The sequence below is a fragment of the Bubalus kerabau genome, chromosome 16, assembly GCF_029407905.1.
Source record: "Bubalus kerabau isolate K-KA32 ecotype Philippines breed swamp buffalo chromosome 16, PCC_UOA_SB_1v2, whole genome shotgun sequence".
Classification (NCBI taxonomy): domain Eukaryota; kingdom Metazoa; phylum Chordata; class Mammalia; order Artiodactyla; family Bovidae; genus Bubalus; species Bubalus kerabau.
This window is the reverse complement of record NC_073639.1, coordinates 55,311,988-55,339,587: the sequence shown is the minus strand read 5'-3', so window position 1 is coordinate 55,339,587 and position 27,600 is coordinate 55,311,988. Positions and strand designations below refer to the sequence as shown.

The 27,600-nt window shown below is 51.9% G+C and overlaps 1 protein-coding gene across 9 annotated transcripts in view; it reads right to left on the bottom strand.

Moving 5' to 3' along the window:
- Positions 1-13,124, bottom strand: part of NCOR2 (nuclear receptor corepressor 2) — a 239,145-nt gene extending 226,021 nt beyond the window's left edge. For all 9 annotated transcript variants that reach the window (XM_055550325.1, XM_055550328.1, XM_055550331.1 and 6 more), the window contains exon 1: positions 12,811-13,124. The gene's annotated coding sequence lies outside the window, so the exon portion shown is untranslated. The remainder of the gene's footprint in view (positions 1-12,810) is intronic.
- Between the last annotated feature and the right edge of the window lie 14,476 nt (positions 13,125-27,600).

Genomic DNA, 27,600 nt, shown 5'->3' with positions numbered 1-27,600 from the left:
TGATGTCCTGTGGTGAGTTGGAAGGGGGTTTCAGGTGAGGGCAAAGGTATCAGATGCAGGGACAGACAGACAACTTTGGGTCCCAAAACATCCTGCAGTGGGATGCCAGGTCAGGCCATGCCTAGCCAGCACCTGACATTCGACACATTTATTGAGCACCTACTGTGTGTCCAGAGGTGTTCTAGAACCAGGAGTCCCTGCCTTCTGGAATATGCATTCTAGCAGGGCTGACAGAAAACAGCACTTTGAACAGATGAAACCACAGTTCATCAAAAGGAGACACGTGCTAAGAAACAACTAAAGAAAGAGAGGAGAGGGCTTGAGATGGAAAAGGTACAGTTTTAAATAAGATGCCCAGAGAAGGACCCACAGTAAAGGTGATAGCTAAGCGAAGATGGCAAAGGAATGATGCCAGCCATCCAGACACCTGGAGGAAGAGTGTTGCAGGCAGAACATGTGCAAAGGCACTAAGGCAGGAGCATGTCAGTGAATTTCAGCAAGGAGGCCAGTGTGGCTGGTTTCAGATCAGGGGAACAAATCTGAAATTGAATGGGGATGGGGGAGCAGACTGTGCAGGGACCTGTAGGCAAGATAAAGAGTGGACTTTTGGAACTTCCCCAGTGGCCCAGTGGTTAAAGCTTCCAAAGCAGGGGGCACAGGTTTAGTTCCTGGTGGAGAAACTAAGATCTCACATACTTCGTGGTGCAGCCAGAACAGAAAATAAATAGAGTTGGCTTTTATGCTGCCTGAGATGGGAGGGCTCTGATCACAGGAGGGACAGGTCTAAAACAAAACCCCCTGGCTGCCACGTGAGGAACATGATCAGGCTGACTGGTGAGGAGGCTGCTGCAATAGTCCCAGCAAGTGATGGGATGATGGGAGCTCGATTAGTTTCCTGGAGCTGCTCTACCAAACGATCACAAACTAGGTGGCCTAAACCAATACAAATTTATTCTCTCACAGTTATGGAAGTCAGAAGTCTGAACTCAGGGCGTAGGGTAGGTTGCTTACTTCCTCTCGGCAGGGAGTGTGTTCCATGGATCTAACCAGCAATCCTCAACATTCTTTGGCTTGTAGATGGATCACTCCGGTGTCTGCCTCCATCTTCACAAGGCTTTCTCTTCTTTTAAGGACACCAGTCCAATTATTGCATGTAAGATCACCCTACTCTAACATGACCTCATCTTAACTAATTACCTCTGCAACGACCCTATTTCAAAATAAAGCCTCCCTCTGAGGTTCAGGGAAGCACATGAATTTGGTGGTGGAGCAGGGGTGGGGGGGCCGTGGCGGGGTGTGCTGGTAGGGGACCCTCTTCTACCCAGTACAGTGGCTTAGATGGAGTAGGCAGCAGAGGTGGGCCAAAGTGAAAATGGTTAAAAGCACTCAAGAGGGGGACTTCCCTGGTGATCCAGTGGTTAAGATACTACGCTTCCAATTCAGGAGACGCGGGTTCAATCCTCTGTCAGAGAACTAAGATCCCACATGCCTCAAGGCGTGGCCGAAAGATAAACCATAAAATAAAACATAAGGATGGGAGACCGCATTGGTGGGTATATGCAGCAGGGAAAAGTGGGCGCCTCTCTATCTCTCCCCGCAATTTCATCCTCTCCTGGTTTAATTGGTCACAGGAGTTACCACCACACATAATTCCCACCAGAACCCCACCCTGCCAACCAAGCCTGAGCCCCCAGGACCCTGGAGGACCCCTGATCCCACTGGGCTCTGCAGCATCTTCCAGGGCCTGCTCCACTCCTGGCCTGGTGGCCTGGCAGACAAGTCCCGCCAAGCCCCGGGGCAGCACATCCCCGGCCCCCCACCTCGGCCCGGCAGGCTTGCCTCGTTAGCCTAACGAGCAGGGCCCCGGTGCCAGGCGGTTGCCATGGCCACGGAGACAGCACCGCAGCACTGGGCGATGCTCCCAGAGGGTCTGTGGCAGGCACCGGAGTTCAGCCTGAGGACAAGCAGGGGCCCTCGAGGCACCCCCCTCCTCATGGGGTCCCCACCATGTGCACCTCTGGGCCTGGCCTCAGGGACTTCTGACTGCCAGCATCTCCCAGAGAGGAACCCCCAGGCCACAAAGAAAAATTCACTCCCCTGCCACTCATCCCTCCAGACCTGCCTGGCTAGAAGTGCCCCACGACTCCAACACAGCACACAGTTAATTGCAGGGGTGGCCAGCCACGGGGAGGTCAGAAGTCAGCGGGCAGCTGGGGAGATAGGCCTCCAAGGCAGTGAGAAGGGCCTGGATTTCAGGCAAGCAGTGCTGGGAAGCCCTGCGGGCTCACGGGGCTCTGAGTAAGGTCAGGGCACTGCCCCAGTGGCCCCACCCCGCAGCTGCTTACACAGGACAGACTGTGGGGGCAGGACAAATGGAGGCTTCTGCGGGCACTGGGCGGGTGAGAGGGTGACCCCCAGGTCTCTGGCCTGGCCCCACACTCCGGGAGCAAGCTCAGGCTGGGAGTCTGAGGGCAAAGGGGAACCGTAGGTCCATTTTTGGGACACAGTTCTGAAGCCCCTTTAGGACATCTGTGAACAATGTAAAGGAGGCTGGATCAGCCTGCCTGGTCCCAGAGTGGGCTCCCTGGGTTTATGAGCTGCAGACAGGAAAGTGAGGGGCAAGGATAGGGCCTGCTGGACTAACTCAAGCCTCCAATGGCCCCTTAGCTCCCTTTGCCTCACCACACCCTGAGGTTGTGTGCATTCATAACCCCATTTTCCCTGGTGAGTAAACTAAGGCACTTCATGCAGAGGCTCCATTACTTGTCCGAGGTTGCACTGGACTCTGCCCCGTGGCTCATTCGAGCTCCCGTTCACAAGCCCTAAAACCCAAACACAAGTCACCGAAAACCAAGCCAAGCCCAGGAGACAGGAGGCAGAGAGTCAGCCCCGCGGGTCCCTGGGAAATATACCCACACGTGCACTCCGGTGGGCAGCTGGCTGTGGTCTCATCTGATTCTACCCGTGGCTTACTTTTCTCCCCTTACTTCCTTTCCAGCTCAGAGAAATATCCCAGGGTCAACAGAAGGAAGCAGAAATATCCAAAAGCATCAGCAAAGCGCCAAGGTTGGAACAAGAGCCCAGAGGCCCCTAAGTGTCGACACACCTTCAGCATTGCCACGGCAACAATTCCAAAATCCCTGGGCCCTGGCTACAGAACAGACGGAAGTGACACTCCACCGAGGAGTGCTAAGTGTCACCTATCCGATTCCAGGGCCTTCCTTCAGGCCAAGTGGTTCACAAGGGCCCCAGGGCCTCCGATAGGGATATTTCACCTTCCAGGTTACTGACTGTCATCTTCCTGAGTCCAACCCAAGACGTAAGTGTGTGCTAAGTCGCTTCAGTCGTGTCTGATTCTGTGCAGCACTATGGACCGTAGCCCACCAGGCTCCTCTGTCTACGGGATTCTCCAGACAAGAACACTGGAGTGGGTTGCCATACCTTACTCCAAGGGATCTTCCAGACCCAAGGATCGAACCCAGCTTCCCTGTGTCTCTAGCACTGACAGGCTAATTCTTTACCACTAGAGTCACCTGGGAAGCCAAAGCCCCAACCCAAGATGGACACCCAATGACCCAGGTTCTTGCCCAGGGTATGACCTTTGTTAAGACACTCCATGGGGCCAGGTCTAGGCTTCCCCTAGAATTATCCATTAGGAAATCACCCACCCCACCCCCACCCCCACAGGCACTCAGGAGGAACAAACATGGAAACATCTTGCAAGTGCTTTCCCCTTTTCTTTGCTCCTGTCTGCTCCAGCTCACCCTTCAAGAACTGAGACAACTTTTAGGAATGCATATGATATGATAAAATTCAGAGAGCAAGCCCAAGAAGAAAATTCAGGGATGAACCAATCTGAAATCAGGATAGAATCCCAAACACAAACCAGATTAGACTGCTGAAGACAGGCAGCAAAATTTGGCTCTGAGCTTCCTAGTGGCCAAAGCAAAGAGGGAAACAAGATGGGTTCTAAGTGACTTTGCAACAAGTGTGAAAACTATATAGCACCAGGTGTTATAGCAATCCTTCAGCCCTGGACAGAAGAGATTATAGCCTCAAACATCATCTAAGAACCCAAAAATCCATGCCAAAGGTCAGCTGCCTTGACCATCCCCACTTTCCTATTGCACTCAACAATAGCATCAGCATAACAGCGAGAACAGCGAACCAGGCAAGAATAAGGGTAGTTTGTTGTTTTTGTTTTGTTTTTAATATTTACTTATTTGGCTGTGTCAGGTCTTTGTTGCAACACGTGGGATCTTTTGTTGCCGTGCACGGATTCTCTAGCTGTGGCGTGGGCTCAGCAGTTGTGGCACGTGGGCTTAGTTGCTCCATGGCATGCAGGATCTTAGTTCCCTGACCAGGGATTGAACCCACATCCCCAGCATTCTAAGGCAGGATTCTTAACCACAGGACCATCAGAGAAGTCTCTAGAACAAGGGGTTTTCGGGCCCACTTGGTGTGACCCTTAAACTCACAACCCTCTTAGGGGCCCCCGTTTCTCTGACATGACCCTGGAAGATTATGCTGAAGTTAAAAAGAGCATGGCAGCTCTCTATCAGGGGTCGGCAAACATAAAGGGCAAGAGAACCAATATTCCATCTTTTGTCAGCCTTCCGGCCTCTGTCATAACTCCTCAATTTTGCAGCCGTACCCTGAAAATGAAGAAATTGATGCTTTTGAACTGTGGTATTGGAGAAGACTCTTGAGAGTCCCTTGGACTGCAAGGAGATCCAACCAGTCCATTCTAAAGGAGATCAGTCCAGGGTGTTCTTTGGAAGGAATGATGCTAAAGCTGAAACTCCAGTACTTTGGCCACCTCATGCGAAGAGTTGACTCATTGGAAAAGATTCTGATGCTGGGAGGGATTGGGGGCAGGAGGAAAAGGGGACGACAGAGGATGAGATGGCTGGATGGCATCATCGACTCGATGGACGCGAGTTTGAGTGAACTCCGGGAGTTGGTGATGGACAGGGAGGCCTGGAGTGCTGCAATTCATGGGGTCACAAAGAGTCGGACACGACTGAGTAACTGAACTGAACTGACTGACCCTGAAAATGACCACAGACTATACACGAATGAATGAGCATGTGTTAGTCACTCAGTCATGTCCAACTCTTTGCAACCCCATAGACTGTAGCCTGCCAGGCTTCTCTATCTATGGGATTCTCTAGGCAAGATACCGGAGTGGGTAGCCATTCCCTACTCCAGGAGAATCTTCCCTACCCAGGGATCGAACTCTGGCCTCCCACGTTGTAGGCAGATTCTTTTCCACCTGAGCCACCAGGAAGAGCTGCATTCTGATAAACTTGACAGCGAATGCTGAAATTTGAATTTCACTTACTTTCACATGTCACAAAATATTCTTTTTTTTTTTCCCAACCATCAAAAAAACGTAAAAACCATTCTCAGCTTGGGCATATAAAAAACAGGAGGTGGGCTGGATTTGGCCTGCGGGCCGTACTTTGTGAACCCCAGCTCTCTATATATTTCAGAATAAATCAAGATGTATTATAATTTAAAGGAGGAAACTAAGACATAAATATGGTGTGATACCATGTGTGTGCTTGTTTTTAAAGGGAACACACACATCTATGTCCCTGTGAGGCGGACATATGGCCCGAGTATCTCTGAGAGGAAACCGTACCCATGTGGATCTGCCTCGGGGGACACAAACAGAAGGCCAAGAACAGGAAGGAGACTTCCCTCGACACCTCCTGTGTTCTGTTTTAATTTTTTTAACAGGCCCATGCTTCTTCTTTTATTAAAATAAGTTTTTATAAAGCCCAAAGCAAATGGCAGGGTTGGAGTATACTGTCATTGCTTAGTCACTCTTTTGTGACCCCATAGACTGTAGCCCACCAGGCTCCTCTGTCCATGGGATTCTCCAGGCAAGAATACTGGAGTGGGTTGCCAATTCCTTCTCCAGAGGATGTTCCCGACCCAGGCATCAAGCCTGTGTCTCCTGCATTGGCAGGCGAATTCTTTACCGCTTTAGCCACCAGGGAAGCCCTAGGAGTGTATCATTTTGGAGGTTTTCTGTATTTTTCAAATGACAAATAAAAAGCAATGCTGTCTGCTCTCCCAAAGTTAATCTAGTTGTTATCAACATGGAAAGACATCCATAATGTGTTAATTCATAGCAGGAAAAAAGTACAGACCACGACAGCCCCTGTGGGAAGCAGGCCTGCTCAACGTATCTGCAGGTGTGGACACAGTCAAGGCAGGTTTTGGACCATCATCTCTACAAACCTGAGATTCTTCTGAGCCTGAGTCCAAGACTCCTGAACCTCAACTCAGCCCCCAGTGGGAGCCGCCCACACTTTGCACAGACCTGGGGCTACCTCCCATGCTGCAGAAAGGACAGTCAGGGGAGCAAGTAGGGGACACTTGAGCCAGCTCCCCAGTCTCAGGGATGCTGGCCTGGTAGGACCAGAAAGGGTAATAACGTCCAGCCAGTGGCCTGAATTCTGGCATTTGGCCCTGAGTCAAGAAAGAAGGGGAACTTCCCTGGCGGTCAGGTGGTTAAAACTCTGTGCTTCCACCGCAAGGGGCGCGGGTTCAATCCCTGGTTGGAGAACTAAGATCCCACAAGCCACAAGACAAAAAAAAAACAGAGAAGGCAAGGCTCTACCGTCAAGCTGCCCAAGAGGAACAAAGCCCACTAGTCATCTTTTATGTGTGCGTGCTCAGTCGTTCAGTCATGTCTGACTCTACAGGCCCTCCGGACTGTAGCCCACCAGGCTACTCTGTCTATGGGATTTTTCAGTCAAGAATACGGGAGTGGGTTGCCATTTCCTTCTCCAGGGTAACTTCCCGATCCAGGGATCGAACCCATGTCTCCTCAATTGGCAGGCAGATTCTTTACTGCTGAGCCACAGGAAAATCACATTTTAAATGTTATTAAAAATCAAGTAGCAAATAACAGTCCGATCCTGGGTTGCATTAGCCTCCCTTGAGGTGCTCAGTGCCACCTGTGGAGAGCAGTTAAGGGCAGGTCTGGAACATTCGCACCATCACAGAAAGGTCTGTGCTGCCACAGACAGAGCTGCCACAGAGGCTGGTAGGGCAGGAGAGGGTGGGGACATGAGAGAGGTGGGCAAGGGAAAGTAGACAGAGGGCTGTGGAGTCCAGGCCAGCACCCGGGAGAGCCTCAGGCTTTGCTGGGAAACAGGATCACAGAATGTGGAGTCTCCCTCCAAGATGACAAGGCTCCGGTGGCTCCAGGCAGAGAAAAAACACACGAAAGAAGGAAAAAAATCAGCTGCTGAGAGTCAGGCCTGGCTCCCATATGCCGAATCTTGTTTCATCATCCAGTCTTGGGCCTTCTGATCAGGGCAGCCATTAGACACAGCCACATGTGGCTTTTTAAATGTAAGTTAATTAACATGAAATAAAATTACCAGTTCAGTCGGCACTAGCCACATTTCAAGCGCTCAAAAGCCACACATACCTAGTGGTTGCGCATATATATGTGTGCACTTAGTCGTTCAGTCGCGTTCGACTCTTGGTGACCCCATGGGCTGTAGCCCGGCAGACTTCTCTGTTCATGGGATTCTCCAGGCAAGAATACTGGAGTGGGGTGTCATTCCCTTCTCCAGGGGATCTTCCCGACCCAGGGATCGAACCCGGGTCTCCTGCATTGCAGGCAGATTCTTTACCGTCTGAGCCACCAGGGAAGCCCACCTCATGGTTAGGGGACAGCAAAGGTCCAGAATGTTCCCCACCAATACCAGGAGCGCCGGGACAGTGCAGCCCTAGATGGTCTTCCCAGGGGTGTTATTTTGCATACCCCACTCCCCCATTTAAGGATAAGAAAACTGAGGCTGAAAGGCTTTTAATGGAGGGGAGCAGGATTTGAGCCAGGTCTGATTCAAAGGAGCCCTTTCGAGAACCACCCCCCAGCCCCAGGGGTAAGGGGAAGCTCAGCCCTCCCCCAGGAGGCTCCCTGTGTCTTCCCCATCAGTCTTCCCCCTACTTTCCAGGCCGCCTAAGCCCTCCAACTTCAGTTTCCAGCAGGTGCTAGGGAATTAAAAGCAGAACAGAAAACCTTGGCCTTCAAGGGCCCAGGTCTCCTGGGCAGATCTGGGAATCACCAACCAGTCGGACAGGAGAGGAGCCTGCTGCCTCCAGAGAGTAACCAGCCCAGGCACGGGGTTCAGGTGAAGAGATTATTCCATAAGGTCCTTCCTAGCAGCCTTTTAGAAAGAATAGCTTGCATCCAACCAGCCCGTCAGTGAGGACCCAGGTTGAACAAAAATTCTACAGGCGCAAAGTCTCCCCTCTCCAACGGTGGGAGCAGCAGGGAGGGGCAAAATAACAACAGCTCCTGTGATATATCATGACATCCACAGAGTCCTCCTAACAATAAAACCAGAAGTAGAATCATCATCATCCCTATTTTAGAGATGAGCAAACTGAGGCGCAGAGAAGTTAAATAACCCATCCAGAATCACACAACTTGAAACTGCAGAGCTGAACATTAAATCCAACGCTCTAGCTTTCTGCCCTTTAATCCTCTCCTCCTACCCCACGGCCCTAGTGGGTAATATGCCCATTGTACAGACCATGGCACCCAGACTCTCAGGGGGGCAGGAATCAGTCCCAGGGCACTCTGCTTGCACATGGCTAAGCCGGGGCGGCAACTCCCTGGAACTTTGCAATGATCAGTGGTGCGAATCTCAGACAAAACACTCCCAGACAGTCCTCTGCTGTTGGTTTAGGATGATTCTTTACGGATCTATGAACCGAAAGTTCCCAAGTTCCCTCCCCCTGGGCGTGGTGGTGGGGAAGTGCCCAGGCAGAAAAGCCTCACTTTCGACTAAAAGAAAGACAGTGATGATGATTTTGATCATCATAAGAAAGGCACACCACCATATGACCTTGGGGCCAGCCTGGCACCTCTGACCCGCGCCCTCATCTGTAAAACCGGAAAAAGCTGTCATCCGCCGCAGGACTTCCCAAGGTCTGCAGCTACAAAGAACCCCAGGGCTGCCCGCCAGCAAGCAGGAGCTCATCTGATGCAGTTTTCTGGAGTCCCATAATACGCCATGCTAAATAATTCAAAACCATGTTTTCATTTCAAAATAAACACAGCCCTGTCGCTACAGCGAATGCCAAATTTGCATGAATGTTTAAGATAAAATGAGACTTCAAAGGAACTTCAGACCTGCTTCTGGCACTGTCCCCCCTCCCCGAATCCTGGGGAGAACAAGTTCTCAGTCTCCAGCCCCGTAGGGCAAAGATCTATAGGTGCTGCTCAAATAAGAAACATCATTTCTTTCTTCCTGTCTTTTATGGCAGCTCCACTGAGCAGGTCTGCAGTATGTTCATTCTTGCTGCACCAAGGCGACCATGAGTAATCCCAGGTCTTAATTCTTAGCTCCATATCCAAACTGTGTGACCTTGGGCAAGTCACCTAACCTCTCTGTGCTTCATTTCGCCATCCATAAAATGGGATGATATGAGCCCTGACCTCACAGCGCAATAATGAATAGTAAACAGATTCCTGATGAAGGTGGACCTGGCACAGAGTAAGCACTTTATATATGTTGGCTGTTATTATTGGATTACTGCATCATATTTAGTATTTTTCAGCTCCTAAACCAAAACTTCACTTGACAGGTTGTAAAGTCCCTTCCCCACCTCCAAAGATCCTCCAAAAATGCCAGATGATCTTTTCTAAGCATCACTTCCTTGGGGGACTCTGCATACCCACTCATGGAACAAGTCTTTTAAGAAGACTCCCCTGGCCTGACCCTGGGCAGCCTGGCCCTCCCCAAGCAGGCAACCCAGGCTCCCGTCCCCTCCTGGCCCCCTTCCCTGGGCGCCCAGGGCAGGAAGGACCAGTTCCTCCAAGCTGTTTCCCTGGCAGGGAGTCTGGTCTTGAAGGTATCACCTGGGGAGGCTGCTGTTGGCATTAGAAAGATGAAGAGGAAATAGAGGAGGAGGGAAAAACACACACAAATAAAAGCTCTCAGCCCCCTATTGTCAGAGGCAGCATTTGATGTGGGGGATTTACGGTTCAGAGAGCTGTTGGAAGGATGGGGTGAGAGCTCCAGGTCTCTTGCAGGAGCATCTCTGCTTCTTACAGAAGGGAGACCCCTCCAGCTGGGTTATGCCTAGCAGCACTTCCCCCCACCCCTCTGCCCCGCAAAAAAAAAAAAACAAAAAATCTCAGAGTGAACCAACTTTTCCACCCACTGCCGGGTTGGGAGTACCATCACCTCTAGTCAGAGAGGATCCAGGCCAGGCAGCCTCCATCCAGACTGAATGGCAAGATGCTGGGGGCCAGGACTCCTGGGGCCTCCTTCCAACGCCAGCCAGCGGGCCAGTGTGAGCCCGGCCAATCCCCCCAACCCCCATGCCCGGAGAACAATCAAGCCTTCCCTGCTCGGGCCTTTCATGCAGCTAAATTCGTGTTTGCAGAGCCCTCAGAAATCTTTAGGAGGTGGTATGAGTATTATTAATTGGGGAAAAAAGAACGGATTATGCCAAATAAAATCCTTCCCACGTAGCCAAACCCTCGCGGAAGGAAGGAGGGAGGGCGCGCGCTGCCCCACGAGGGGGTGTCCATCCCTCACCAGGCCCTGACAGCCATATTACCATTTACATGGCTTTATCAATAGTATTGATCCCAGAGCAAGCGTAAATAGCTCGGTGGGAAGAGGCAGGGGCTGGGGCCCGCTGGGTACCCGCCCCCACGTCTGGGCACCGCAGACTCCCTGGGCACCCGGCGGCGGCGGTGGTAAATTTCCAAGCAAAGACAAGGCAGCCGGCGCGAGGAAGCCAGACAGAGCCCGGGACGCCCTGGCAGCCGCCGCCACCGCCGCCTGCGATTCCCCGGCTCACCGCCGGCGGCCGGCCCCAGCGCCAATCCCACAGCCGGACTCAGTCTGCGCATCTGTTCAGTGGGCTGAAGGCACCACCTGCCCTTCTCTGTCCTCACGGGGAAAAGTCAAGGGGTTGGGGGGTGTGTTGCAAAGAAGGCCCCCTCCCTTCACCACACCTCCTGGCAAAATGCATGGCCGCCCCTTCTCATCAAATTTCCAGGCCATTGCAGTAAAGACCAAGTTTTAGAACTCAGGAATAATAATAATAACAACAGTAACTGGTGATACATATACAAGCACCTTCTATGTATTCCCACCCTTGGGTCTCACAACAACCCTCTAAACTCGGTATTATTATTATCATCCCACTTTGCAGATGAGAAGCCTGAGGCACAGGGAGGTTGAGTAATTTGTCCAGAGTCACACTGCCAATAGTGGCAAAAGTGTGATTCCCACCAAAGGCGATACGTTGCACGAGCCGGCTGTGAATGGTTCAGCTCCCCGGGTTCAAGGTCTCTCACTTTCTCAGAGGGCTTTCCCCCTACACCTCAATCCAAAAAAAAAAAAAAGACCACCCACCACGAGGTACATAACAATGCCCGGGACGTCCTCCCAGCTCACTCCAGGCCCGGAGAACCCCTTCTATCAAAGCAACGGCGGGGACCCAGATCTGGTTCAAAAAGGGCAAAGTCAAGGCCACGGATAACACAACCCCCAACAAGCCCAGAACTCCCTCATCCAGCCAGGCCGCAGGGCTCCTCTCCCCATCCCTCCTCCCTGCCTCCCTCACAGCCTTCCTCCAAATCTGCAAAAGGAAAAAAAAAAAAAAATCATAATAAAACCAGTTCTCACCAACAGGGGGGGAGGAGGAGGAGGAGGAAGCGAGGAGGCTGAGCCGACAGCACAGATCCGCCTCCGCTGCCTGCACCAGACCCTCAGAGAGCCGGAGCGCGCGACAGGCGGCTGGAGGGCCCTCGCTTCCAAAAAAATAAACCTACAATGTAAAAATAACGCCGGGCGCCCTACGTTAATTGGGCCCGGGCGACAGCAGCTCACAGGTATAGCGTGTCTCGCCCGCCCGCCCGCCCGCCTAGACCTCTCTCGCTCCCTCGGGCTCTTTCCTGCAAGCGTCCGGGGTGGGGAAGGCGCGCTCCACGGGTCTCCCCCCAACTCCCCGCCAAGTCTCCGGGGGTGCTCCCCCAGCACTAGGACCGGGGGCCTCCGGGTCCAGCCCAAGTGGGATCAGTTCTGAATTCCAACTTCCCAAACTAGTGGCATCCCAAGTATCCGCACAGCCCGGGGGAGGGACCAGGAGGCGGCCCCATGAGGCGTCACCAGCCGCGGGAGGCAGGCCCAGACACCAGGAACACCGGCCCAAGGGGGAGGGGGGAGCAAGGGGCGCCTCTCCTCGGGGACCCCGACCCAGAGCCCTCCGACCCCTCGCCCAGGAGCGACCACGCCAGCGGCCCCCCGTCCCCCGTGGCGGGAACCCCTCCCAGGCGCCTTCCACAGCAGCCAGGCCGGGGAGCCGAGGGTGCCATCTCCAGGGGCACCCCCGAGCCGCACTGCCCGCTGGAAAATAAGGCGCAGTGTCACCCCCCAAGTCCAGGGCTGCTTGGAGAGGAGGGAGGCGCATGGCGGCCATGCCCCCAGGGCTGTGGCACACGGTGGGGGGCTGTCCTGCGCAGTTCCAGGACACCCCCTCGCCCGCCCTCCCCCCAACGCCTCTTCCCTCCTTCCCGTCCCCTCGCAGGGGAGCTGGAGTTCCCCTAAGTTCCCCGGCACCCCCACGCACGCGGGCCGCAGTGTCTATGGGGCGCCTCGCTCCCCAGCAGGCCACCCCCCGAGAGCGCCAACTCGGGAGTGCAGGGGCCCCGCCAACTCCGCCGCGTGCGCCGACGGATCTTCCCCGATTTCCCCGGAAGCGCGCCCAGCGCCTCACCCCGGCCCTCCGCGGGGACCCCCAGCCCCAACTCACCTCGCGGAGGTGGCGGCGGCGGCGCCCGGGCTTGGGGCGCGCTCGGGCCGCCCGGGCGCTCAGGCAAGTGGCGGTGCAGATCGGGCTGGGGGCGCGCAGCAGGCCCGGCCTCCAGCCGGGGCGCGATCCTCCCGCCGCCGCCTCCTAGGGCGCTAGCCCCCGGTCCCCGAGCCGCAACTTGGCGCGCATCGCGGGGGCGCAGGGCGCGGGCGCACGGCTCGGGCGGGGCGCGGGCGGACACGGGGCTCCGATGCGGCCCGGCCTGCCCGCGGCTCCGCTCCCCGGCGGCGGCGGCGGTGGCGGCGGTGGCGGCGGCGGCGGCGGGAGGGGGAGGAGGGGGCGGGGCGGGAGCCCGGGAGGCGGCGGCTCGGCCTCCCGGCTCCTGGCTCCCCGCCCGCACCGACGCGCCCCGGCCCGGCCCCCTCGGGCTCCTTAAAGGGCCCACGTTGCCTCCCCCGAGCCTGCGCGCACCCACTCGCGCGTGCACACGCTGCCACACAGACACACACACGCTTGGGCGCGACGCCGAGTTTCTTTTTAGCAGCTCCCTGAAGGAGGAAGGAGGGGGAAAGCGCCTCCCCATCCCGCCCCCTCCTCCTCCAGTGGGCCGTGCGCCCTCCTCTTCCCCAGCCCCAGATACTTCACTCGAAGTATAATCGCGTTTCAGCTATTAAATTATCACTCTAACTCTGGAGTGACCAGTGGATGGGGAGGGGGCATACGAGGAGGGCCACACACAGGACCTTTGAGGGACCCACACAGATGCGAGGGGACACAAGCGGTGGAGTTCGCTCTGGAGGGTCTCGCACGCAGTAGGGCGCAAGACTCTCACCAGTGGACCTTCACACACTGGGCCTCAGAAAGGAGAGCTAACCCAGGTGGGCACGAGGGAAAACTCGCAACCACCCCCCACCCCCAACCTCGCAGACGTGAACGTAGCCTGGGACATAGACTCCTAAGACATAAGGTCACCCGCAGATAAACAAACCCCGACACAGGCAGGAGTTCACGCACGCGGGCGGACACACACACACACGCACTAGAATGTCCGTTTCTAGAGGGCGAGGATTTCTATCTGCTCTCTGATCTTTCCCAGGTAGGGACGCAATGTGTTGCAAGAACTCCCAATTCGGGACTTACAGGGACACAAACGCAGGTACACGATGCTGCAAGTGTGTGGTGGGCACGAGCGGGCAGGGTCACGGACGGGCACACATGTGGACACTCGCCCGCGCACACGCAAGCGCTCACCGCTCCAACAGGAACCCCACAGGCAGCCCTGACAACCCATGTGTCCTCATTTACCCCCTCCTCCTGCCCCTCCCAGGCTGCTTTCTCAAAGCCGGGGAGATCTTTTTAAACAGCAGAGGGCTCCGGGAGCCCCAGACCGGGACCCTCCCTCCTCCTCTGCTTTCCCCTAAGATGTAAGAGAGTTTGAATTTTTTTTTTTTTTTCGGTTCAACTTTCCTTTTTTGGAGCGACGTCTCAGCAGATTCAGTTCTGCCATCTGCCAACATCTGAGAACCCCCAGGGGGAGTGGGGAATGGCTGCGGTGGGGAGGCGGCCATGCGGTTTCCAGGGGCAGGGCGGGCCTCCGCCTCCAGCGCTCCTGCAGGGGTTCTCGGCCTCCCTAGTAGCAACGTGCCCCTCGTGGCCCCCTCAGGCTGCTCGGGCTCTTTTTTTTTTTTTTCTGGGGAAGGTGGGGTGGGGAGCACCTGAGACTGACAAAATCTGGAAAAAGGGAAGTGTCTGTGGAGGGGCTGAGGGATGGAACAGAAGTAGGGGGTCTCAGGTCAATGAATGTCCCCTCCCTTCCCACCCTGGCCCCACCAGCTCCAGAGGCGCCCAGCCAGACCACGAGAATCCACAGGCCAAGAGCCAGACCTAGGGAAGGAAGGACTAGCCCTTCAGATGGGGCCTGGAGGAGGGGATGAAGGAGAGGAACTGGGGTGGGGGGGTCCCACCGCACCAGGCAGACTCGGAAACCCCCACCCCCACCCACACGTCACCTGGGAACACTCTCTGGGATTTGCAATTCAATGAGATTTGGTTCTGGGATTTGGCACCCAGGGGTGGGGAGGAGGGTGCTGGGGGTAAATTCAGGGGTTCCTTCTCCCAGCTTCTGCCTCCCAAGTGTTGCCATTGGGCTTTGACTGAATCTGGGGGAATAAGAGGGTCAGGCAGGCAGGGGGACTATCAGCTTTGTAATGTTCAGAGGTGGGGGGTGTCACTTGGAAACCCCTCAAAGGGTCAAGCAGAGACTCAACCATCCTCTACCCTCTGGACCTACCAAGTTACAGATGGAAATGCCCAGACCCCTAGAAGGGGCAGCATTTTTCTACAGAAGACCTGGCCTCCTTCTTGCCCACTCCTGTCTCTCATGATTATTAATCCCGTCCTCATGGACAACAGGGAGCAACACAACTGCTTGTTCTCAGAGTTCACGAATTCCCCCCCGAAATCCTCAGATGGGGGGTCGGGGGCTCCTGAGATGGGTCCCACGATACAGATGGGGAAACTGAGGCCCTGAGAGATGAAGAACCTAAGTAGCTGGACTCACTCAGCTAGCGATTCCGGATGGGTGCTCTGAACCCAGGCTCTGCAGAAATGAGCTGAAAGAGACCTCTACATCCAGCCCACCACAGATTTCATCCCTGCCCTGATTGCTACTCTGTGTTCTGTATGTTTCACCACTGGACTCAGGAGCAGCCCCAGGGATCCACTTGTAACTAACAAGAATAGCAGCTTTGAAAAACCGCCAAACACTCTGGCCCCCAAACAGTCTCTCTGGAGGGCCCCTACACCCTGTGGGAATGAGGGTTAACTAAGAGCTTCCCAAACAGTTCATTAAGCCTTCGTGAGGGAAAGACTTTCCATATACCCATTTCATGGGTTGGGGGACTGAGACTGAGTAGAGGAGTCACCGGAGGACATGGTAAGGACATCCAGTAAGTGACCCGGGCCAGATTAGAACAGGTGAAGGAATGTTATATGCATCGAGGGAGCTCTGGCCCCAAAGGAACCAAATTCTGCCTTAGGCTTGGATCCCGCTGTTCCCTTCCCAATTCTTCAACATTTCCCTCCTAAATACCTGGCAAACTATTCAGCTCACCCCTGACTCAGGACCTTCGCACTCGCTTTTCCCTCTGCCCGACACAGGAATTTAACTTCAAGTTCCAGGTTAATACCGCCTCCCTAGAGAGGCCCTCTGCTGCTGCTGCTGCTGCTGCTAAGTCGCTTCAGTCGTGTCCGACTCTGTGCGACCCCATAGATGGCAGCCCACCAGGCTCCTCTGTCCCTGGGATTCTCCAGGCAAGAACACTGGAGTGGGTTGCCATTTCCTTCTCCAATGCATGAAAGTGAAAAGTGAAAGTGAAGTCGCTCAGTCGTGTCCGACTCTTAGCGACCCCATGGACTGCAACCCACCAGGCTCCTCAGTCCATGGGATTTTCCAGGCAAGAGTACTGGAGTGGGGTGCCATTGCCTTCTCTGAGAGAGGCCCTCACTGACCCTCAATCTAAAACTCCCGAGGCACTCACTAACCTACCCCCCCCCATTCCTTTTCCTTACCTTTTTTCACCACCTAAAATTATCCTGAACATGTCACTTATATATTGTCTTATCATCAGACTGTTCACTCCATGAGAGCAGAGACCTCATCTGTCTTCTCACTGCAGTACCCCCAGCACATAATAGGTACTAAGTTAAAGTGTACCGAGAATGAAGGAACGAATGAATAAATGAATACAACCCAGAGGAAAATGGCTGGGTGTCAGACATGGCCCTGGAGAATCTAGAAGCAATTGGGCATGGCTGGCCTGTTTTCTAATACTCACTCCTCTGGGAGATTTCAGAGTTGAATCTTTACTTCCCTCTGTCTATCTCATCCTCTAGGTGGGTGGTGAATGGTGGGTTGGTTGGGGGCCTCCCTGAACAGCACCCAGGGACTGACACCTAAAGATATCCCATTCAGGGTCACTGAGTCCATATGGGCAACCGCAGTGTCAGATCAAACTTCCAGCCACTCCAAGTGGGTCTGCCCTGAAAATATGCCCCCCCTAGGCAAGCCTGGGGAAACCAGGCATTTAGAGGGTCAGATTGAAGGCTGCAGGGCATGGTGCCTTGAGCCGCCTTTTTTTTTTCTTTTCTTTAAGTTTCTATTGCTTTTTATTTTATTTTATTTTTGGCCTCACTTTGCAGCCTGCAAGATCTTATTTTCCTGGCCAGGGATTGAACCCTTGCTCCCAGCAGTAAAAGTACTGGCTCCTAATCACTGGACCACCAGGGAATTCCCAGCCCTAAGCCTCCTTGACTCCAGTGGCCCCAAAAGCTCCCCAGGCTGGCCATCTGAGTACCCACGAAGGGAACCCCTCATTGTCGGGACCTCTGTCAGTGACAACTCAAATGATGCCCAGATGAGCATCACAGGGGCAAGCCTCCTGTACACATCAGAACAGCGTACACATAGGAGATCTTACACACCCTTTTCATACTTTTGTTGTGCCTTAAAATGCAGTAGTCTTGCCTGGAGAATTCCATGGACAGAGGAGCCTAGCGGGCATTGCAAAGAGTAGGACACAACTGAGCGATTAACACACACACAAAATGGGGAGGGTGGGAATTCTCCAGTGGTCCAGTGGTTGGGGCTCGGTACGTTCACTGCTGTGGTGGTCCTGGGTCCGATCCCACAAACTGCACAGCACTGCCCAAAAAAAATAATAATAATGATAAATAAATAAATAAAAGGGAGAGAGGGCTAACATAAAAGTCCGCAGGGCCTGGCAAGACCAGCAGGCCTGTGACTGGAGGAGAGGTGAGTAATGGGGTGGGTGGGGCCTGCAGGCATACCCCCACGCCTGTCCTGAGGCACTCACAGTCACCCTGGTTAAAGCATAAGCACGGCCAAGCCAAATACCAAATGCCTGGGTGGGCCACAGTTGGCAAGGGCCAGCTTGTTTGTGACCCGGCAAAACCTTAACTCCCCAGGCCGGTTTTCTACTCAGTGACCTGTGCTTCCCACCCCAAGTTGAGGGGCCAAGTAGGGGCAGGAAATAGAAGCTTCCTAAGGTAACAGGAGACCCTCTTCCATAAGTGTGGGTCGTTGTTGAGGCGCTAAGTCGTGTCCGACTCTTTGTGACCCCATGCACTGTAGCCCGCCAGGCTCCTCTGTCCTCCACTATCTCTGAAGTTTGCTCAAACTCATGTCCATCGAGTCGGTGATGCTATCTAACCATCTCATCCTCTGCCGCCCCCTTCTCTTTTTGCCTTCAGTCTTTCCCAAGATCAGAGTCTTTCCCAGTGAGCTGGTGTGGGTAGGAAGAGGGAAAGCCTGGTTTCAATGCATGCATCCCAGCTTTGGTCATTCAGGATGTATTTTATTTTGTTTTAAATATGTATTTATTTATTTGACTACAGTGGATCTTGGTTGCAGCTTGCAGGATCTTAGTTCCCTGACCAGGGATTGAACTCAGGCCCCCTGCATTGGGAGCTCAGAGTCTTAGCCAGTGGTCCACCAGGAAGTCCCTCAACGTGTATTTTAGTAAGTGCTTCCTATATGCCAGGCACTGTGAGAGGGAAGAGCAAAGGAGATCAAGCCGAACCCTCAGGAACTGGCATCAGGCAGGGAGTCGACATTCAAAATACAAAGTTATGTCACCGCCTGTGTGCTAAGAGCCCTTTAAAGGGAAGAGAAAATGCCCTGGTGCTCATAGGAAAGTTAAATTTCAGGACACAGAGGATTTTGGAAGGGAGCGGATTTCCCCAAATCCCCATCCTCTCCTGCACAAGGGAGTCCAGAGTTCCTCTCCAATCTCACAGTCTGACAAAAATATCACTGAGAATGTCACCCAGGGCCCCTGGCCACCCTCCCCCGCCTTTGCTGCAAGAAACTGCCGTGTCACCCCTGGCTTCCTCTGATGTCTGCGCTTTTATTTATGACACTGTGTGCATTTCAGAAAGAAGGAAGCAGGGAATGAGATCAAGCCCCTGTCTGATAGGCCTGATTACCTCTGAAGATAAACAACTCCCTTTCTCCCAGGGCTGCATTTCTGGGGTGTTTGCTGCCCATCTGCTTGCATCTTTGCTCTCAGGAGCCAGTGGGGTAAGAACAGAGACATCCAAGGAGGACGAAGTTCCCCCCAGCCTTGCTCACGGTGGCCCCAGGGCGAGCTGCCTGAGTGGACGTCAGTGGGGCAGGCCGTGTGGAGCTTGGGCATTCTTCCAATGGAACAGTCGGCAGCCGTGGATGAGCACAGAACAGGCTGTACGTTCTGTTGGGGGCAGAACTCCAAGATACATTGTTTAGCACAAAAGCAGGTGCAGACCTGGGCGTGCAGCGGGGTCCCTTTTGTGCACAGAAGAGCAAGGGGAATCAACTGTGCAGCCACGTGCTCATCTGTGCTTGGCTACTTCCAGAAGGGTATTTATAAATTCAGGAGTACCTACTGTGTGCTGGGCACCATGTCAGCTAGGCTCAGGGAATTCGGCAAAGTGACCAAAACAGCAAAGTCCCTGCCCTCCTGAAGCTGACATTCTGAAGGTGCAGATCCATAGGGAAAACTAAATAAATGTATCATATGCTGTATTGACAGGTGGTAAGTGCTCTGAGAAAAAGTAAATCAGGAAAGGAAGACACCATAGATGTGAGGGAGGGAACCATGCATGCAGTATCTGGGTAAAAGCAGGAGTGCAGAGGCCCTAGGGTGGGAATGTGCCCGAAATATTTAAGGAACAAGAGTAAGGCCAGGAGAAGAATGAATGAGTGGGCAGTGAGGATGGGGGGATGTCCTAGGAGCTTGCAGTGGTTAACAGGACACATGAGAGATAGTGGTTAACAGGACACAGGAGTTGCCTCTGGGTGCAGGAGGGGTGCCTAGGAACTGGGGTTCAGAGGCGGGGGGGATGGGAGTGGGGGGGCAATTTGCTTTGACCACATTCCCTGTGGACTGTTTAAAGTTGCATAATGAAAGTTCTTTCTTTTCTTTTTTTTTTCCTTTTTTTTTTTTTTTTTTTTTTCAGTTTGGACATCTGGTTTTGGACATCCCTGTGTGCGCTTCTGGATTTTTTTTCTTGAGATTCAGGAGGTCTCCTTTCCGGCATCTTTGCACCACATTTGCTGTTTTTCAGCCTCCCAGAGAATGTTAGGAATTAGCCCCTGGGTGGCCTGACCTCCTGGTTGGGCCTGGGAAGCCAAGCAAAAGCCCCAGCCTTCCCAGGGTGGCGGCAGCACGGATGTCCGGACAGTATAAGAATCCACATTGCAGCGGTTACCACACGTGGTTCTCAGCGCAGCCCTGGCCTGAACAGCCCCACATATGGGCCCAGAGCACAGGCCCCTGGTTGAGGCAAGGTCAGAACCAGAGGCCTGTCCACAGCTGGCGAGGCTCACCATCTTGTGTGTCCCTCCTGTGTCCCCTCTGGCTTTTACCCAACAAAATCAATAAAAATTCTCATTTTGAAAATATCAATGTGATGGGTCCAACTGATTGAGAAAGGCCCTCCAGGCCTCTCAGCACCCTCAGGAGGGCCCAGCACGGAAGGCCCAGCACTGTTTGTGCAAAGGGTACAGGGTTCTACAATCCCAAAGGAGGGTCCATGTAACAAGCTAGAGCAAGTTGAGATGGAAAGGATCCACGGTTTTGAATCAGACATTCTGGGTTCAACTTCCAACTCTGACACCTCATTAAGTCACTCAACAAACATTTAATAGAATGGCCCCAGGATCCAGTTCACATGGAGCTTCCTGGCAGGGCAGGGTTCATCCCTCCCTCCTCCTGGCATGCCTTCTGGATGGCATAAGCCAACAAGTATGCTTTCCAGGGGCTTCCCAGGCAATGCTAGTAGTAAAGAACCCAACTGCCAATGCAGAAGATGTAAGAGAGGTGGGTTCAATCCCTGGGTCCAAAAGATCCTCTGGAGGAGGGTGTAGCAACCTACCCCAGTATTTCTGCCTGGAGAATCCCATGGACAGAGAAGCTTGGCGGGCCACAGTCCACAGGGTCGCAAAGAGTTGGACACAACTGAAGCAGCTTAGCATGCACGCATGCACATGCTTCCCAGACTCCCTTGCGGTGAGGGGTCTGTGTGGTTCCCAGTTCCAGCAATCCATAGGTAGCATTAGAATTCAGAACAGAGTTCACAGGATAGAGAGAGGGTCTGGCCACTGAGCTGGGTGCACTGCAGCAGGTGGGCAGGTTCTGGAACTGGCATCTGGGGGCAGCTCCTCACTCAGAGGGTGGCTTCCTGCCTGGGACAGGGGACAGAGCTCCCTGGCACCCCAGCTCTGGAGCGTGTCTCTGAGTGTCCTGTCTGGAAGCTCTGAAGGACATAGGCAACTCACTACCCTGACTGGTATTAATACCCTTAAAACCCTTCTGTGCAAGATTTAGGGACTCAGAAAACAAACAAGCAAAGGAAGAAGGAATACAGTAAGTCCTCTACATACGAACCTTTAGGTTTGAACTTTCAAAGATGCGAATGTGTGTGCCAGCTGTTGTACTGCCATACTTTTCAAGGTCCTGTGCTGTAAAATTAAAAATGCTAGACTTCGCTGGTGGTCCAGAGGTTAAGAATCTGCCTGCCAATGCAGGGGACACCGGTTCAATCCCTGGTCTGGGAAGATCCCAAATGCTGTGGAGCAACCAAGCCCCAATGACATAACTACTGATTCTCACCACAAAGGAGAGTAGCCCTCGCTTATTGAAACTAAAGAAAGCCCACACACAGCAACAAAAGTCCAGCACAGCCAAAAATAAGTAAATCATTTTAAATATATTTTTCTTTTTAAAAAATTTTATTTATTTTTAATTGGAGGATAATTGCTTTACAATATTGTGTTGATTTCTGCCCTACATCAACATGAATCAGCCATAGGTGTACATACGTCCCCTCCCTCTTCAACTTCCTTCCCACCTCCCACCCCATCCCACCCCTCTGTTTTCTTTATTTTTTGTGTTTGTTTTTAATGTACCTATTCTTTGTGTGAAAAGTATTAGAAACATTACAGTACGTTGTCTACAACTGATTGTGTTAGTTAGGTACCTAGGCTAACTTTGTCGGACTTAAAAACAAATCGGACTTAAGAACATGCTTTGGAACAGTAATCTTGAGCAAGTGATTCAACGTGCTTCCTAATCTGTAAAATGGGGAACAGTAACAGACCCTCCCTCGCAGGATGACTGAGAGAATTAAACGAATTAATGTGCATAGATCAGGCAGTGTCTGGTACATAGTGTTATAAGCATCAACTGTTCATGGTATTTCACTGAGCCTCCCAAGAACCTGGTAAGACTGGGATTGCTACCATTCCCACTATACAGATGAGAAAACTCAGGCACAGATGAGGAAACTAAGGCTCAGAGAGGTACCTCACCAGCCCAGAGTCATCAATGGGAAGCAATTCACATTTAAGCCCATCTCCATCTGATTCTGGAGCCTTCCCTGTACCATCCCACAAGACCCAGTTGACTCCTTGCTTTGACTGTAATTTCCACTACTCACAGGAGACATTCATACCAGTGATGGAATGGGGGGTGCAGGATTGACATCCCCGTACCCCAAAATATGGCTACTCACTGTCTGCACCATGGTTCCCTGTTCATTAGAACCTTACCCAGAATCTGGTTTGCAGGAATCATCATTGTCATTGCACCTGCCATGCCAGAACAATCCATTTTGCTAGACAATGTTGAAGAGGCAAGAAAAGCAAGAGGGACAGCAGCAGGGGAGGAAAAGAGCCTGGGAAGACCATCCTGGTGAGTCTCCCCCTCTTGAACTCTGCTCCACCACACTGACCTCCTCAAATACATCCATGATGCTGCCTCAGGACCTTTGCACTGACCGTTCCCTTTACCTGGAATGCTTTTCCCCAAATGGCCATAACTTGTTGCCTCATCTTTTACATGTCTGATAAAATGTTATCTTCCTTGTGTGTGCTAAGTCACTTCAGTCGTGTCCGACTTTTTGCAACCCTGTGGGCTGTAGCCTGCCTCTGTCCATGGGATTCTCCAGGCAAGAATACTGGAGTGGGGTGCCATTCCCTTCTCCAGGGGATCTTCCTGACCCAGGGATCGAACCCAGTTCTCTTGCATTGCAGGAGGATTCTTTACCATCTGAGCCACCAGAAAAGCCTTCTTTTTAAACAAGCCCCTCTCCAAAGCTCCCAATCCTCCTCTCCTGCTTAAGTTTCCTCCTAGTGTTTATCATTTAGACACCTGAGACATACTTCCTGATTTCACAGGGACTATCTTCTGGTGAGCAGCATCAGACAAAGAAACAAATCCATATATGATGGCATGTTCTGCCCGTGTGGGAGACATGGGTTCGATCCCTGGACCGGGAGGATCCCACATGCCGCAGATCAACTACTCTAGAGCCTGAGAGTGGCAACTACTAAACCCACGTACAACAACTGCCGAAGCCCGCAAGCCCTAGAGCCATGCCCCACAACAAGAGAAGCCACCACAACCTGAGAAGCCCACACACCACAACTAGAGAGTAACCCCAGCTCTCCACAACTGGAACAAAGCCCACACAGCAACAAAGACCCAACCCAAGCACGAAGATCCAACACAGCCGAAAATGAATAAATAAAATTATGAAAAAATCTATATAATGGCATGTTGTAATGCCAGCTAGTATTGAAGGAAGAAGAATAAAGCAGAAGGTGAGAGAGGGAGGTCAGGGAAGTACTCTTTTTTTAATGTTTCGTTATTATTTATTTAATTAAATACATTTTAACATTTAATTTAATAAAATTTAGTATTTGTTTAATATTTATTTTTAAATATTTAAGAAGGCTGCACTGGGCCTTAATTGTGGCATGTGGGGTCTTCAATCTTCATTGCAACATGCTGTTCTTTAGTTGTGGTATGCGGAATCTCTTAGTTTCAGGATACAGGATCTTGAGTTGTGGTGTGCAAACTCTTAGTTGTGGCCTGTGGGGTCTAGTTCTCTGACCAGGGGTTGAACACGGGCCCCTGCATTGGGAGCATGAAATAGCCACAGGACCATCAGGGAAGTAAGTCCTTGGGAAGGCCCCTTTGAGTGAAGGGAGAGAGTCAGCCACAAGGATATCCCTGGAAAAGGCATTTCAGGCAGGGAATACAGCAAGTGCAAAGGTCCTGAGGTAGACTAGACAAGCCTGGCAAATCTGAATGGCCTGGCAAATCTGAATGGCCACACAAGGAGTCCAGACTTCCCCCTGTAAGCACCGGGGAGACCCAGGAGGGTTTTCAGTGGGACTGTGGTCAGGTCTGGGTCAGGTTTCAGAACAGCTCTCCCTTTGAGCAGCACGAGGTGGGAGGCCTTGCAGTGAGAAATGATGTGTCAGGTCAGGGGCAGCGAAGTGGGGAGGAGGAAACAGATGTCGGGGAAGTTCAGCAGGCAGGATGTAAACCACCCATCCCCCCACCCCCAGCATCCCAGCGCAGAGAGGAGACCTGCAAGGTTGGGTGCGGAGACAAGTCTGGGCCAGGTGAAGGGAGTGGAGCCCGTTTGTACCTGTAAAACAGTTTGCTTTGGCAGCCGCGTGGAGAAAAAATTTCAATTTATGCTCCCTGCAGTTCCTTTGAAGTTATTTATGGAAAGGCTTGCACCAAGGCTACAAGGCCCATCTTGTTCTCAAGGCCATCAGTGTCTAAGTCAAGCTGGTGAAGGGTGTGCAATATAGGTGGATCAGACCTGCTCCCATTCCATCTCATGATCCTTCTTAACTTCTGCATGCCTTAGTTTCTTTCTCTGTGAAATGGGTATCACACAAGCCCTTTCCTGTTGGAGTGAAAAGCCCTTTCCTCTTGGGACTGAAAATTAAATGAGATACTGATGTAAAAGCTTTTAGCATAGTGTTGGAACCACAGAAATGTCGAGCATTATTATTGGTTATCAGGAAGGGGAGAGGTGGGCGTGAGCTGGAAGAATCAGGATTGACTTCCTATCAGAGGCATGACTACTGCTGGGACTGGTTAATAATGGCTAGAGCTGGTCCCAAGTTCACGCTTGAACTTCCTGAATCCTTGCAAGGATCCTTGGAGGTAAATGCAATTATCAGCTACTTGGTATAAATCTCCTTGTCGCTGCTATAATGAATTGCCACCAACTTAGGGGCTTGAAACAACATAAACGTATTACTTTATCCTTCTGGACATCAGAGGTCCAAAAATGAGTCTTACAGAGACTTACAAAATCAAGGTGTCTGCAAGGTTGGAGGCTTTGAGAAGAATGTATTTCCCTGCCTTTAGCAGCTTTTAGAAATTGGTGATGCTGCATCACTCCAGCCTCTGCTTCACCATCACATCTGCTTCACTGACCCTCACCCTCCCACCTCTCTCTTACAGGAATCCTTGTGATAACACAGGGCCACCTGGATAATCCAAGAGGATCTCTCCCTCTCAGGGTCCTTAACTGAATCACAGCTGAAGTCCCTTTGTCATGTAAAGTCACATATTCACAGGTTCCACGGATTAGGATGTGGACATCCTTGAGGTTATTATTCTGCCTATTAATTCCATCTTATGCACAAGAAAACAAAGGTGCGATCATCAGCCCAAGATCACACAGCTTAAGGGTAGAGCACTGGCCTTGAACCAGGTCTGTCAGACAGCAGAGCCGACAGTCATCACCCTTTCAGGATACTGAATTTTGCTTGCTGTGTTTACTATTTGAACCTGCATTTGGGTGCTCCAGACACTCTGCTTCACCAGTTAGTCAGCAAATATTAACTGAGCACCTATTTTGTTCCAGGTACTGATGATAAGACAGGAGAACATCCCTGTCTGTAAGAAGCTGGCCGTCATTCAGTTATATCCATTACAATCCAAGTAACAAATCCCAGGCTTCCCATGTGGCTCAGTGGTAAAGAATCTGTCTGCCAGTGCAAGGAGATTCAGGAGACCTGGGTTCGATCCCTGGGTTGGGAAGATCCCCTGAAGGAGGAAATGGCAACCCCCTGCAGTATTCTTGCCTGGAGAATCCCATGGACAGAGAAGCCTGGCGAGCTACAATCCATAGGTTGCAGAGTCAGACATGACTGAGCACACGTGCATTGTCACTAATTAACAAATCCTAGCACAAATCATCTTGAACAACGAGATCATTTGTTATTTCACAGTGCAAGAAATCAGGAAGAAGAAGTAGTTCTGAGTTTGATTCATTAAGTGCCATTGTTATGGATCCCCAGTTTCTTTCCATGGTTTTTGTTTCTCATCCTCAACTTTGTTCTCATCTCAGATTCCTTCATGATCACAGAATGGCTGCCACTGCTCCAGCTAATACATCCAGACACAATAGCCAGTGCATGGAGAACAAGAAGCCTTTCCCCAAAGCCCACTGTAGGCTTTAGTTCATGTATCATTGGCTATAACTGCATCCCATGCCCATGATTTAACCAATTTCTGGCAAGGGAAATGGGATCAGATAATTGTCTGAGACCAATTTGGATTTTCTTCAGAGCTGGGAGTGGGTTACACTTTCCTGTGTCACATGGTGAGGCATGGGTCTTTAAATAAAATCAGGACTCTCACAGCAACAAAGGGATGATTACTTAGGCATCCAGTGGCCTGGGTTCAAATCTTGGCTTTGCCACGTTCTCTTTGAGTAACTCTCTGAGCCTCAATTTTCTCATCTGTAAAATGGATAACCTGGTTCATAGGATTGTTAGGACCATAAAATGAGTCAATGCCTGCAAAGCCCAGCTACTATTACTTTCCCTTCAACCTACTTCTCAGGGTGGGGTCCAGAACATCAATTCTTATTCCATTGCCCTGACTGCAGATGTTTTTTCTAGTTTCTCCCCAAATTAAAATGAAAAGCTGCTCAAGATGGCTGCATTTCAAGACCCCATCCTAGAAGCCGGTGGGGAAAGGACCCATGTGAACCCCCTTCCCAGAACCAATGATAACTTGAGAGGTACTCACTAAGATCAGGGGGCTGGCTAAGTGTTTGGCACACAGGACTTCCCTCAACCTCATCAGCCACCACTGACGGGTGAAGCCCAGAGACGAAGAGCAACGCGGCTCAGGTTACCAAGAGCAGAAGCAGAAAAGCAGGATCCGAACCCAGGTCTGACAGGCCCTGAGATCCAGCCTGCAGACAGACAATCAGTGTGGCCCGTGCAGAGTTTTAAACACCTTATTGGCCAGCATTGGGTCACATGCCCATTCCTGAACCACCCCAGGCAAAGCGGATTGGCTCATTCTCACACCAGTCAGATCCTTCTCTGGAGCTGGAGGTGGGGCTCAGCTGTCCCTGGGGTCTTATGGCTGGTGGAGAAGCCACATAAAATCAGGGTTCCTCCTGCTTGGTAAGAGCCAGCAGGACTGCCTCCACTAGTCTTTCCAGAAGTGTGGCATCTGTATTGCTCGATGGCAGAGTGGTGACTTTAGGTGAACCGTTTTAATAGTTACCAGTTTTTACAGTAATTATTATTACCTTTTTGTTTGTGGCAAGTGATTCTGATTTTTCTTTTGTGATAGCTATACAGTTGCCTTTTAAAAACAAGTTTAGGGACTTCCCTGGTGGTCCAGTGGTTTAGAGTCCACCTTGCAATGCAGGGGACATGGGTTCAATCCCTGGTCAGGGCACTAAAATCCTAAATGTTGCAGAGCAAATAAGCCCGAAAAGCCACAACTACTGAGCCAGCACACCACAACTAGACAGTCTGTGTGCCTCTATGTAAGATCCCGCATGACTCGACAAAAATCTGATGCAATCAAATAAATAAATACATAATTTTTTAAATCACTATCTAGGGAATTCCCTGGCAGTCCAGTGGTTGGGACTCAGTGCTTTCACTGT